This window comes from Castor canadensis, chromosome 13 (assembly GCF_047511655.1).
Source record: "Castor canadensis chromosome 13, mCasCan1.hap1v2, whole genome shotgun sequence".
NCBI classification, from domain to species: Eukaryota; Metazoa; Chordata; class Mammalia; order Rodentia; family Castoridae; genus Castor; species Castor canadensis.
The window spans coordinates 51,686,808-51,701,079 of NC_133398.1; the positions used below are offsets into that span (position 1 = coordinate 51,686,808).

At 34.4% G+C, this 14,272-nt stretch overlaps 1 protein-coding gene and 1 non-coding gene across 4 annotated transcripts in view; one reads left to right on the top strand and one right to left on the bottom strand.

The window, feature by feature from the left end:
- The window catches only part of Mllt3 (MLLT3 super elongation complex subunit), a 276,781-nt gene that overhangs the window by 141,696 nt on the left and 120,813 nt on the right, over positions 1-14,272 (top strand). The window lies entirely within an intron of this gene.
- On the bottom strand, positions 8,463-8,564 carry LOC141415907 (U6 spliceosomal RNA). Its single transcript, XR_012440858.1, has one exon. It is a non-coding gene; the product is annotated as a U6 spliceosomal RNA (small nuclear RNA).

Genomic DNA, 14,272 nt, shown 5'->3' on the forward strand with positions numbered 1-14,272 from the left:
CCTTCTTTCACATTATAAAAATTTATCACAGAAAGAATCACCATTAACAATCAATTGGTTGGCACTTCTGCTGAGTTTGACTTTCTTTCTGGAGCAGCCATCCCATCCTCACAAATAACTTCACCTTGAGACTTTACGGTTGTATAAATCATACTGGTGTTTAGCATGCATGAATCAATTCTTAAGGGAATGGATTCTTACTCATTCTTTTTCTTCCCCACTCCATTTTCTCTTGCTATTGTCAAGCAGCCTAAAGCTTTTGCTTGATGGGTTGCCACTCTAGGAATAATAATCCTTTGGTGAATTAATAGCATCAAGTTACTTTAGTTCAACTTTTAACATAATAATAGCAGAGTACATCTTATATTAATTAAGTCCTCTATCATTTAGAACACCCCTTCACCTATCAGCTATTTAAAAATGATGAAATTTGGAATAGACATCTTAGAGTATGTTCTTGCAAATGAGTGTATTTCTTCCAAGTGCCTTTTGTGGACATTGCTTTCATAATCAGCTTACTGCTGTATGAGAAAATCACCTTCCTTGAGTTACAGACATTCTTTGGTCTGCCATTAAACTGCATATAGAACACTACTTTCACATCAATAGCTGTATTTGAGAGGGATCTGTATGTAGGATAAAATCAAGTTAGGGTGGAATAGAAGTTAAGATACGGTGCTCGAGGTCTCAGGTGAACGAAAATGGAGACTTGGAGTAGATTGAAGCTTATGGTATATGAGTGAAGAAATTCATGTTCAGAGAAAACTGACAAGATATGGTAGGGAGGGTCATTTTTAGCGATACTTTGAGAGTAATTAACATAATGAACATTAAGTGTGGATCAAGTAGTTGTTGAAAGAGAAAGTAATATTGAAGAGATATTTGGGCATTAATATCTATCCAAACTAATTTCCAGTGTGTTCTAGACTTCTAAATTTTGCTAGCCTTTGACTCATAACAGATTCAAATTCTTTGCAACCACTCAAACCCTATCTTCAAATTTGCTTAACTCATGTATTTAAGAAAATTGTTATAAAAATTTCTGTAGGGTCTTAAGCTGAAGTTACTAAAGAATCTTGATTCAAATCAATCTAATAATTGAGTTAGAGAAATGATAATGAGGGTCTTCAGAAATTATATACAGTTGAGTTTAGGAGCCAAAAGATAGGGAAAAAATACTCCCAGTAGACACTTGAAAGCAGAAGCAGCTGTAGCAAGGCCAGTGTCTTGTGTGCAAAGAAACTGGTAACATTATCATTGGTTGAGCAAGTTGAGTTTATTCCTTGTCTGACATTTGACACTCCTATTGGACATCATCTTCAGCCTTCTAGAAACAGACATCAAGAGGATGGTTCAATAAATTCTATTTGTCCAATGACTAGGAAGTACAATAGTAATTTGCAAGTTGCACGATAATTACTTATGCATTATACTTCATTGTTCATAGGCCAAGCTTTGAGTCCATTATTGTGAAGCAGCAACTCCTTTGTTCTTTTACCTTATTAGCATAATTTTTGTGGTCTTTTTCTATCCTTTTTTTTTAGGTTTATCATTTTCATAGCAGTGACATTATGGGATTACTCTGTTCTTGTTATTTCCTTTGGGAAAAGTTTGAGTACTATCTGGTGGATTAAGCTTGAATTTTGGACCCAGGTCTGCTCCTTATCAAGTAATGAAAAACAACTGCTGTTCAGCCTCTAATGTTTAGAAAGTCCCTTGCATGACCTATTCATGTCATCCTGGCAGGATAGCTTGAGCAGTAAATAGACATACCACTTGTGTTTTTATAAAATTAAGAATCACAGGCTTACTCTTGAATATTTTGTTTTGTTATTGTTCTTTTTAAAAAAAATTATAATTGGTGAAACTCAACATTATTATAATTTTTATATGATTGCAATGGTGTTAGAAAAATAGCATTTTAGGGCATGATTGTACACAATACTCTGGTCCTTTAAAATTAACATTTTGTGAAGTGATATATTTTATGGGGCATGGGACGTAACCTTACCCAGTTGGTGGGGGATAAAACAATAGTGTAATTGTGAGGAAGTAAGGAAAAGTCATTGTCAGAGAGCGCATCTTTGGCCCTGAGCAGTGTGATCATATTAGAGAATCTCTTGGCTCTCAAACTTGAGCAACATCAGAATCATTGGAGGTTTTAGAGAACAAATTGCTGGAGACTTATCCCAGAGTATCTGATTAAATATTTCTGGGGCCAGATCAAGAAAAGGCATTTCTTGTAAGTCTCTCTAGTGATGCTAACTTTACTGATACAGAGATCATTGCTCTGGATGTAATTACTCTAATGGAGACTTAAAGTTATTTGGTTTTTTTTTTTTAACTGTAGTGCTAGTAACACTGTAAAAATGTAAAGAATGGTGGTGGTTGAAGTTTCTTAGAGATCAACTCTTGAATGACTAGGAGAGGATCAAACTGAAATCACATTGCTGAACTAAAATTATCAATAAAATGACTGGTTTAGAGCTTAAAATATTTCTAAGTTTTGTGTACTTGGTATCAGCACTTATAGCTTATGAATAACTTTTTTATTTCTATTTTGTTAACAAAAACATTCATGGGCATATATACATTTTCTGTGTAGTTGATTTACATCCATATAAAATATTCATCTGTTGCCACTAAAGATTTCGTATCTTCATTCATTTAATAATACAACCCTGGAGTAGGAATGTGGTCATTAGAATTCTTAATTAGAATCTAAAACACCTGATATAAAATCCCTTCCTATGCTGTCTTTGAGGATGGGTCTTATTTCATTCATGTTTACACTCTTCATCCTGTTTTGTAATAAATGTGCAGTGTTTGTGTAAGGAGTCAGAAAATTAGAGTAAATGGCACCTTCTCTTTGCTCTTTTTAGTGGAAATATGTATAAATGCTGGCAGAATATTCATATGTTAAGACTAATGATTGGTAGGAATTTGGCATTTACAAATTAACTTTCTAATGTCTTTACATTGGATCTGCACTGCCATATGAGGTAGAGAGAAGCTAAGTAACTTGCCTAAAGTTAGTTTCTGCTGCTAGGAAATGGCAGAAGAGCAGAGCAAGAATTTTTGTTTTTGTAGAAAAATGAGGAAGTAGAAATAAGCTGAAAGAGGAAAATACTTTTCATCTAAGCATCCAGCAGAGAGTGCTGGGCATAGAAGCCATTAATAAATATCTATTGATTGAATGCCAGGAATTAGCTCCCTGACCTCTGAGTAAATTGCTTAAGTTGTCATAGTCCATCTGTAAAAAGCGGTGGCTGTCAGTGTTCTTGTGCTACTTATTTCCTTGTTATGGATTTATGTGACATCAGTGATCTTTCAGGGACTTGGTGAAAAGTGTTAAATAAATCATACTTTTATTATTATCTCCAAGGAAGAAATGATTTGAAATTTGCTGTTTTTAAGCTCTTTGTCCTAAGTAGGAAATAAAATGCCTTCTTTACAATGTTTGATATGTATTTATTTAGGGGGCGAGTATGTATGAGAGTAAATGCATTTATTTATAAATAAATCATCATTATAAAATATTAAATACTTCTTCCTATGATGTCAAGTTCTATTGTTTGGATTCTACCCTCCCCAATGCCAAACTACGATGTGGTAGATTTAGAATTTATCTAAGTATTTCTTCATGAAAATAGAATTACAAGGAAAAGGCATTAATAGAGTGAGAAAAGTTGATTCAATTTCTTTTTTAGTATTTTTAAGTGTTACTCCATAAGCTTGATATGGGGGCATGAAATTCTAATTTATGTGATTTACTTAAGTTTAGTAGGTAATATCAGCATCCTTGTTCAAAAACATTCTCTGTGCAGAGAGAAACTAAGCTCCATACAGAATTTTCAACACAGGAAATGACAACACAGAAAGAACAGTTTTTATAAAATATAAATGTACCTGTTATCCCACAAGAAATTTTTGAATATGGGACTTTTCTCAAGATTGGGTTATAACACCTCCAAATATTTACTAACATAATAAAATGTTTCTTTTTTCCTATTCTTTTATCACTATTTTATCTTTCCTATGTTTCTCATAGCTGAGTTTGTATTTCCATTCTGTGGGTAGTATGTGTACCAGAGAGAAATGTATTCATCCATGTAGTTAAATCATCTGTTAGTGTGGTTGGAATTGGTGGCTGGATATTGAAGACAAAAAACCAAAAGTACTCTGGAAACATAAGTGGCTGCTTTCTTCTTTATAACCTTCCTTTTCCTTTTATATAACAGAATTCTTCAAAATTAACTGGAAGGCTGTTAGAAAAATTCACATTTCTGTTAATACTTAACATTTTGTACATCTAGAATTTATTTTTTAAAGTATGAAGCAGTAGGATTTTCATGTGTGATTTTACATTTAAGGCCTAATAGTTTTCTAATAGGATTTCCTATAATGGTGGGGGACTTAGTTTACCTTCATTCAGTTTTATAATTTATTTTGGGGGGGAACTGACACAGTAAACATTATGGTCACACTTCAAGAGCAAGCACTAGCTGACTCTTTAGGTTAGGGTCTTAATTATTCTGTTGTTTGACCTTTGTATTTGAGTTGTGTTCTTTTCTTTGACTTTAAGATTCAACTAGTGGCAGTAGCCTTATTTAATCTTTCTATTAGTCCGTTTCATCTCCTTGAATAGGGCATAAACCCATTCATCAATGTATCTTTCATATGGGCATGCTGTCTGGAACACTATTAAGATGGAGTGCATTGTGGCAGGGTGCATTCTATTTTAAAAGTAATGTAATATGTGCTTCAATATGATTAAGAACTAGGGTGTGACAAGAGCAATATATAGAAAATCATAACACTCAAGAGCTTTTTACATAGTGTGCTATGCCTAATGTGCAAATAGTTTGATTTAATTTTCTGTTTTACCTTTTTAAAAGCATGCTGTTTCTCATAAATGCTGCCAATTGTTCTATTGTTTCATTCCTTAATATTTGAGTTGTTATGCTACTATAATTAAATTATATCAAGTTCCTAAGGAATCAAATTTCTAGTTAGATTTGTCCATGTAAAACAGTGTCTTTTTCAGTAGATTTAATCTGATTTCATTGTAAGAGTGGAAATAAGAAAATGAAAATCTAATATCTAGAATTTTTTTGTGAGGAAACCCCTGTTAAAAAAAATCAGTATTGTTTTATTTGAAGATATAATAAAAATAAAACTACTCTCTAATTATGAAAAAATTATCAAAATACACTTAAAGCAATTTAAAGTGTTGAGGTTGGGGTATAACATACTTCTAGAGTACTTGCCTAGCACAAATGAGAGCTCAATCTCCAGCACTGGAAAACAAAACAAGAGCCAATTCAAATTTGATTCAGAATCTTTTTTTGTTTTGTTGTTTGCTTGTTTAGTCTCAATTTCCTGATTACCTGAGAGCAGATATGGTATTTATTTACCTGATAGGTGTTTTGAGCTTGAATGAAGATACTAAAAAGCAAAATGTATTTGCCCTCAAGTTAGAAGTAATATATACGATTCATCTTTATAATAAAAGAATTTTAGATTGAGAAGTGCTCTCTGAAATGGAAGCTGGTTTCTTATTTGACACAGTGCTGTGGTGGTGGTTATGGAACCTTAACCATGTCTCTTGCTATTTTTTTTCTTTTACAACACAGGACTTAGATAATGTTTCCATTTTCTCCTTATTGGTTTTAGTTCAATATTTCAAGTATTTCTGCTTTATAATACATGAGCTTGGAAGGTTTATTCATTGCCTTCCAGCACATTAGGTGCTCACTTGGGCTTTATGAATGTGAAGGTAGGCTGATTAGTGTAGACCGACTGCTAATAGTTTTAGTGGAATGAGCTGAAAGAATTCCAAGTTAATATTTTTGTATATCCATGTCAAAAATTAAAACAGATCTATGAGGGTTTAATTAAACAGATTGCAAGTATGTATATTTCAGTCTGCTTTTTGAGAAAGATTTTTAAGTTCCCAAATGTTTTCAGTTGACTACTACTAGCTTACTGGGAAAGTTCTAGATTCCAGAAAGTGTTCTCAAGGTCAATAGAGACGATCACATTTTTACTTTTAGAATGGATGATCTCTCTCTCTCTTTCAGGATTGGAGTACTGTTTATGGGCTTGGTTTATGTTATTTTTGGGTGAATATAGTAGATAATAACAATGAGTCATTCATAGAATTTGGGAGGTTTCACAATTATACTTGTGCATTTTCATTTTAGTTCATTGGTATGCATCACTGTTGGGAAAGTTCCATTCAAATAACATCTATTACTGGTAGTATTTGTGTTTGTTTTGATTTTTCTTTCATTTATATTTGTGCTGTTTCTCTCTACTAAGTAGTTCCTGCAGTTTATGGAGAGGTTTGATGCTGGTGCCAAAGTTGGTAGTCAGAAGGCATTTTGTAAAAGTTGACCTAAGAAGATGAGTAAAAGCTGTTCTTTCTCTTGTTATTATCTGTTCATCACAAACATACTTGAGTTACAAATCTGAGAGATCCACGTAGTTCACTTTGTAGTCAAGAGAAAGAGAGAACAGTAGTTTGCTACTGTGTTTGGTTGGAATGAGAAAGCAAAAACAAAACAACCCTAAACAAAAACATTCACCAAAAATTGATTTACTTTAATGATGTAGGTAACATTTTTAACAATATCCGTACTATTAAATAGTGCTTTCAGGTTTTACTTTAGCAGTGGTTACTTTTTTTGACATAATCTTGAGGGACCCTAGTACATTAATCTACCTCTTAGGATTTGTCCTTTATTTAAAGGTTACATTGTTGGGGGCAAATATCCTTTTGCTTTGTAGAATTGCTAAGACACATTGCGGAGATGTAGGATTTCCTGGAAGACTTTGAAATCTGGGTTTTAGAATAGTGGAGATCCTGGACTTTCCCTGATTTAATAGAAAAGATTGGAAGATTGTCAAGCCAGACGGGAACCACATTCCTATATACACACACTGTCTAAACAGTTGTCTTCACGTTGACATCTCCCATATTCTGACATTTTTTAATCTCTAATGCATCTTAAATCAATTACTAAGTTATCGCTATGCCAGACGCCATATAGGAGGCAAAAAGTAAGTCCATAAGATGTTGAAAAGAAGTCTTGTTTTTACCTGTTTCTTTAAAGTTAGGACAGTTTTGGATCCTTTCTTGAATATATATTTTTCCTATTGAAAAGGGAGCAATGCAGTAATTAATTGACAAGTGAAAAATTAAATCATTGTCTTTTATTGGATCATCATCTTTTAGTGTTTCTGTGAAGTTAGATTATGGTGGGCTGAGCTGTTTTTAGGGTTTAACTTTGATTTATTATATTTGATTATTTTATAACACATTGGCATTTCTAGTGTCCTACTACAATTGAGAGCTCTTTTGTGTATAACACCATTTTATTATCTTCTGCCTTTGGAAAAGGGTGCTTATAATAGGTCAGAATAAAAATGGAGTTGCAGTCTATGGGAGAGAATATGAGTATAGTGTATTTAAAAGTGACTCTTATACACAGTGTACCATTAAAAGGAAAAATTTTCAATTAGAAAGTATCCTTTTAACATGAATTTATATGTTGGAGAAAAGTGGAGTTCCATGCCTAGTATTTTGAATGTTGTCACTCTTACACTTTTCCTCTTCTGAAACATGTTATTTTTTTCTTGCAGCACTATTTCCTTCCTTTGGGTAGATAACTTTTCACTCACCATTTTTCCTTTCCTAAGATTGCACTTAAAATCCACTGTTTTTTCATGGTTAGTATTCCTCAGGCCAGATACTTCCTTCTGTATTGTGTTTAGAAACTCTGAAATTTCAAGGGGACAGATTGAAAAAAGGAAGTCTATCATTTCAAATTAGGTTGCACAAATTCCCAAGAATGATACCTATTTATAAATTTTTAAGAAGAAAGAAATTTAAGGAGAAATGAGATTGTGAAATGATATTAGACAAACCTGTGTGGGTGTTAAATGGTGAATTCAGAATGGATAAGAAGTATAATTAGGAAACATGTAGGAAGAAGCAAGTAGCCCTCACCTCAGAGAGGAAGAACCAGGTAAGGAGTAAGTAGTGCTGGAGGTTAATCTAAGGACAGGCTTTCTCCAGGTTGTTTACATGTCTTCCTCTGCAAGCAACATAAATATAATTTTATTCCTGTTAGATGAACCTATCTCCTCCTTTTTTTCTTTTATGCCTTAGCTTAAATGCCACTTTCTCTGAGAACTAAGATTCTGAACTAAAAAAGCCCTCCTATTCTCCTTGTCACATCAGCCAGCTTTATTTTTACCACTCTACTTATTAGTCAGTGCTGTTTTTTCATGTAGTTGTAATTGCTCAGTCCTTGTTCTCTTCAATATTTTCTTGTGTGCATGCTTGCTTTCTTCCCTCTTCTCTTTGTCAACCTCCCAACAGCAGATATAAGTTTACTGTTTAATTGTATTTCACATATATAACAGTGCTTACCCGGCCAAGATACATTAAAAAAAAAAATAGGGAACATTTCACTAATTCACATGCCATCCTTGTGCAGGGGCCATGTGAATCTTCTCTGTATCATTCCGTTTTAGTATATGTGCTGCTGAAGCAAGCAATCAGATACAAGTTTAAAAAGTGCAGGGGCCATGCCAATTGTGTTTATTGGTCTTCCTCAGTTCTGAGTCCTAGTAGAACTTAGTACTTAGCAGGTGACAGGATCCAGCTGGACTGAGAGCTGGACCTTATCTTTATTGCCCTAAGATAATATAGTACTTGCCAAATTAAATTAATTAGGTTGATATTACTGAAAAAAATTAATTAATATTAATGAAAAAGCAGGGTAATTTTATACATGCGGTCATTGCATTTCTTTTTTTCCCCTCTAAGTAGAAAGTACCAGTCTTAGCACCAGTCTGAGCCAAGTATAAATTCATGGAAGTCTGGGTAAAACATTGGTGCCAGAGGGCTATCCCAAGGGATTTTTTTACTTCTGCTATACACAGGAGTCATAAGGTGATAATTTTAGGAAATGGGACCCTTCAATCACTTATATATTTGATTTAAAAATTAAAAAGTCACAAAGAGGAACTGTAGTTCAGATGACCAGCTTTGCAGGTATAGTAGTAGACCTTGAAATGGAGAAACTCCTGCCAGGATTGGAAGCAATTCTTAGTTACTTCCCCAAAAGATCATTGCCTCTGTAGTTGCTTTTCCAGATGGACCTTCTGAAATACTACTATTTTTCCCAAGGTTTAACTTTAAAAATGACAGTTATCCATGGGATCTGAGTTAGTCTCCATAAAAGAGTTAGATCTGTCTCTAGGATGAACTTTTTCTGAAGATATAATTTTGCCACTCCCCATCAAATTAGCCTAGAAATATTTTTCCACTATGCTAATTATTTGAAGCGATTCCATTTACTGAGTAAGTTGGAAACTTGGGGAGAGTTGCTAGAAGGACTGTCAATTTTAGTGAAAGATATAGCTTGAAGAATTATGTAATATTTTATTAAAGTTCATATTGTAAATCAGCATAACAATTTCTGTGTTATGCTGGCTCATTTGTTAAAAGTTCCTTGAAGATTGTGAAGGCACTCAGTCCTGTTTTAGCATCATGATTGTAGTCCCTCACAATGAAATATGTTGACTTAACTTAGTTACATGTACTTGACTAACCCAAATGGCAACAATCCTCAGAAAGTTTAAATGTTATATGTACATTTACAAAAAACGGTCCCTTCTGGTGAGAAAGGCTAGTGATAGTCTATGTCAATAAGTAAGATCCCAAGTTAATAAAAATGAAGTCATTTTTAATGTAACATCATTAAGATTTTTGCACTATGGCCAACTTGGAGTCCTGAACTCTTGTTTCAAATCTAGGGGCTTTCTGTAATATTTTAATTAATGATCCTTCTTTTATTTGTGTAATCTGTCCAAGTGGACTTGAATTTTTTGGGTGGTATTGAGGTTTGAAGTCAAGGCTTTGTACTTTCCAGGCAGGCACTCCACTGCTTGAGCCATACCTCTAGCCAAGTGAACTTGAATTTATAAGTGTATATGGCATTAGGTTCTCTATACAAGTATAAACTTTATTTGTATTATCTTTTTCTCATCATCATTTTCAGACTTTTTTTTTCTTTTTGGCAGCAGTAGAGTTTGAACTCAGGTCCTCATGCTTGCTAGGCAGGCACTCTTACTGTTTGAGCCACTCCACCAGCCCTCAGACTATCTGCTTATTCTATCTCATTACACTAAGTTTTACTTTCCTAATGCCTTTTCTCATACTTTCTTTGTGCCATCTAGGCCTCGTATATTTTTTTCTCAACTACCAGGCTTTCACCATCCCTTTCATTGAAGCTTATGTCAAAATCATTAATTCAACTCAGTTTTATAGATGGTGGGCTTGGGGATGAGAGGAAGCCTGTGACAAAGCTTTAAACCTTGGAAGCCTTAGAATTAATTAGGGGTGAGGATGAGTCTTGATGATAGTAGACACATTAACACTAGCTAATATGATGCAATAAGGAAAAGCATGAAATACACAAAAAATAAGCTACCGTTTTTGTTTAGGATTATTAGCAGAAGGATGTTCAGAGTTGGTGCTATTTGTGTTGAATCTTGGGAATCTGGAAGAAGTAGACTGGTGGTTCACTGGCTAACCATGTTTGGTTTGTGTCTTTAAAACATTATGAAAGTTAGATAGTTATGCTATATTGAGTTATTTATCCCACTGGAAATATTAGTTTTTTAGAATTGCATTTGAATTTTAAAAATCAGAAAGATGAAAATGCTGAACAGCACAACTCAAAATTTGCCTATTGTTACTTTTAATCCTTTTTTCAGGGAAATGAAGGAAGTAACAAAACCATAGATGGGGTGGGGGATGTTTCTTTGCTATTGTTTAGAAATGAGCTGAATTAGAAGCAGTGGCGAACTGTGTGTATAAAAAATAAAAACAAAACTCAACTGTTGACTTTTGTTCTTTTCAAAATGTCAGTAAAGATGTAGACCATGTTTGGTGGCAGTGCGGCAAGCTAACCCCTGGTGCTCAGACTTCTAGGCGCTGGCCTTAGACTTCTGGATGCTGGCGCAGAACTGTTTGGGCCGATGAGTTGGTAGGATCTTGTGTTCCCCATTTCTGGGGGCTCTGATGTGGTGGAACTGGAGCGGGAAGGGAAGGAGTCCAAAAATGCTCAAGCTGGAAGGGACAATTGGCACAAAGCAGTAGTAATAACCAGTCTATATATAGAGAGAGTTTGTTGTGTTTCCTTCCTGAAGGGCTCTGTGTAGAAAATAAAGTAAAACCAATAATTATCAATGGGCAGCTGGGTCATGTCTTGTACAAAAGTATTCAGATGGGCATAAATCAGTGTCTGATTTATGGTCAGATGCTTTGGAGAGAAATTTACCAGTTATTTACTTGAGAATTAAGGAGAAAGCTGTTGCCTAGTGGTATTTCTTTACCTTAAATGGTCTTAGAGATTTGGTAGAGGTGCTGTGTGTGTGTGTGTGTGTGTGTGTGTGTGTGCCAGAACTTGGATCCTATTAATTAGTTAACTTTATTTCTTATGTAAGTAATTTGTTGTATAAGCACAAGTTCATTTATCTCTCTAAGAAGTATTTACTTTTTTCCTTGAGAAGTATATTTGGAAGTATTTACTTCTAAGTATAGCTCTTTTTCAAACCTTTTTTTTCTAAGGAAGAGTATTAAAAATTACACCAAGTAAGGATTTACTTACTAATAAGTATGGATATGACTTATTCTGGGTTAACCAAATCATTACCTTTCTTCTTTTCATATGTTTTTCTTCTTTGTGTACATTTGTTTTCAGCTTCAAAATTAAATAGTTTAATTGTTGGGCTGAGGATTAGTTCAGTGTGGCATCACAAGTCATGATTTTGATCCCCAGCACTGCATACACACACAAAAAAATTAACAGTCGATGTATATAGTTAATATCATATCACATGCTATATATTCGGATCTATAGTGTGCTTACTACTTTGAAAAGCTATCTTAGGGGAGGAAAGTCCATGTTTTTTTTAAAATTAAAACTTTGGTCTGATCCTCCTGGAAATGAATTTTGAAGTATTACATCCTCATAGATCTACATGCTACTTGTGAATTCTTGGGCAAAGAGAATTTTGAAAACGTGTCCTAGTTAGTGCCTTAGAGTAATAATGTGTGGGAGAGGAGAGGGAAGCTGTTATTTCTGGCTTTAAAATGTTAGCTTCAAAATGAACTTTGAAATCTTTTGATTCAGTTGGTTAATTCAATTGCCTAAAATGTTATGCTATCAGAATTATAACTAGTTCTGCATTGGGCACCTAGCTTTCAAGAGAAGTCTTATCTGTGGCAACACTTTCCATTACTTGTGCTAACTTTTTACAAGTTTTTGCTGATTGTAGGAAATTTGGGGAAGAGTTTGATTGGCTAAGGTCAACTCTTCATTGCTGTTGGGAAGACCATTTCTTTGGCAGTGGTAGAGGGTAGCATGAATATTTTTAAAAATTCATTTCAATAGATACTTGTTGAGTACCTATTTTTGGCTCAACATTGGTACCAGGAATCACAGATTTGAATGAGACAGGTGCTGACCTTGAGTCTGTCTTTTGGAGGATTCAGAGAGGTAAATGAGTATTATCTGCCTACCTGTTAAGTGCAGTTAGAGAAGCCGGAAAGAGGAACAGGGTAGTTGTTCTGAAAGAGCTAACATCTGGGCTGAATTTTGACAGAGGAACAAAAACATTCAATGATTGCTACCAAATTAATGTGCATAGTTTTAAGAATAAATTTCAGCCCTATCATTTTATTGTTACAAAAAAAATTTTGATGTCTTAGGCTGGTGAAGTGGCTCAAGTGGTAGAACACCTGCCTAGCAAGCATGAGGCCCTGAGTTCAAGCCCCAGTACCACCAAAAAAAAAATGGTTTTTTTTTTTACTTAAGGTGTATCTATCTTTCATAACTCTGAAACTTGGCCATTAATCACATGGATATTAAAGACTATCTGATTCATGAGCAAGGAGGAGGAAGAATGAGTTGTAGGGTTTAGGATGCTTAGATCTTGTAACCTTGACAACCAGATCATAGAGAGGAGACTCTTTTGATGAAGAAGTGTTGCTGAGTGACAGAGGTTGACCCCCTCCCAAACATGGCTCTACTTGTTTAAAAATAGTTGCTTTATATCTAATATACTCACCATAGTTTTTATCATGTCTTTTAGTTTTAACTCCTGTTTCTTTTATAGTTTAGAAACTCATTTTTATGATTCTGATGATAAGATACCAAAATAAATAAGTTCTCCTAATTTGACTTTCTTCAGATTGGTATTATCATCTTAAGATTATAATAAAATTTTATTTAAATTTTTATGATATTCTGGCATATTTATTATATATGTTACATATAAAAAGTTTCTGCGGTTTGCTTCTAATTAAGAACTCAGCGCTTTATAGTTCATTGTTATTGATGAAAACTTCACATTTAAAATAATTGAGATATGAGTTGGTAAATATTTTCTTTTAAAACCAGACTTCTGTAGAATATTAATACATAGCAGATCATTTCCATTAGGGGTGGAAAAATCCAAGATTTTCAACACAAGATGTGCTCACTAGCAGCTGTTCCCTATAATAGGAGCAATTTGCATGCAGAAGAGAAAATGAATTATACAAAAGAGTGTGTAGAGGAACGGCCATAACTTCTCTGGCATGTGCAGCAGCCCACAAAATAAACTTCCTTCAAATGACATTGGCATGATTAATCTCAAGCAACCTAGCCACTGAAATGCTGTTCTGAAAGGGCTCAGTAGCCTAGAAATGCCGTGGGTGTTACGTTAGTCACCTAGCTGGGTGGGGTAGGGCTGCTCTGTGCATTTGGTGGCTTCCATACCCCAATGCTCAGGGTATTTGAATATTCACAACAGGTTGGCAGGTAGTCAGTGGATACAGAAATGATGCCACTCTGGGTCCTTTTGCTTTTTCTGTTTTTAAATTAGAAAAATATATAAAGTCAAACGAGATAATCTCATTCCTGAGTTACTTTTTCTGATATCAGTTTGAAGAAATTTTCCTAAATCAGGCTAAAGGATACAGTCAGACACCAAAATCTTGCCTTCAGCCCAGTGGGGTGGCCCACACCTGTAATCCTAGCCCTTGGAAGGCTGAGGCAGGAGGATTGTGAGTTTGAGGCCAGCCTGAGCTACATAGTAAGACCCTGTTTCAAAACACGTAGAACTAAAAAGTATTGTCTTCAGTATGTACCTCTTTGTAACCATATTTGTACTTGTGGTGTATCTAGGCAATTTTCATATACATTAT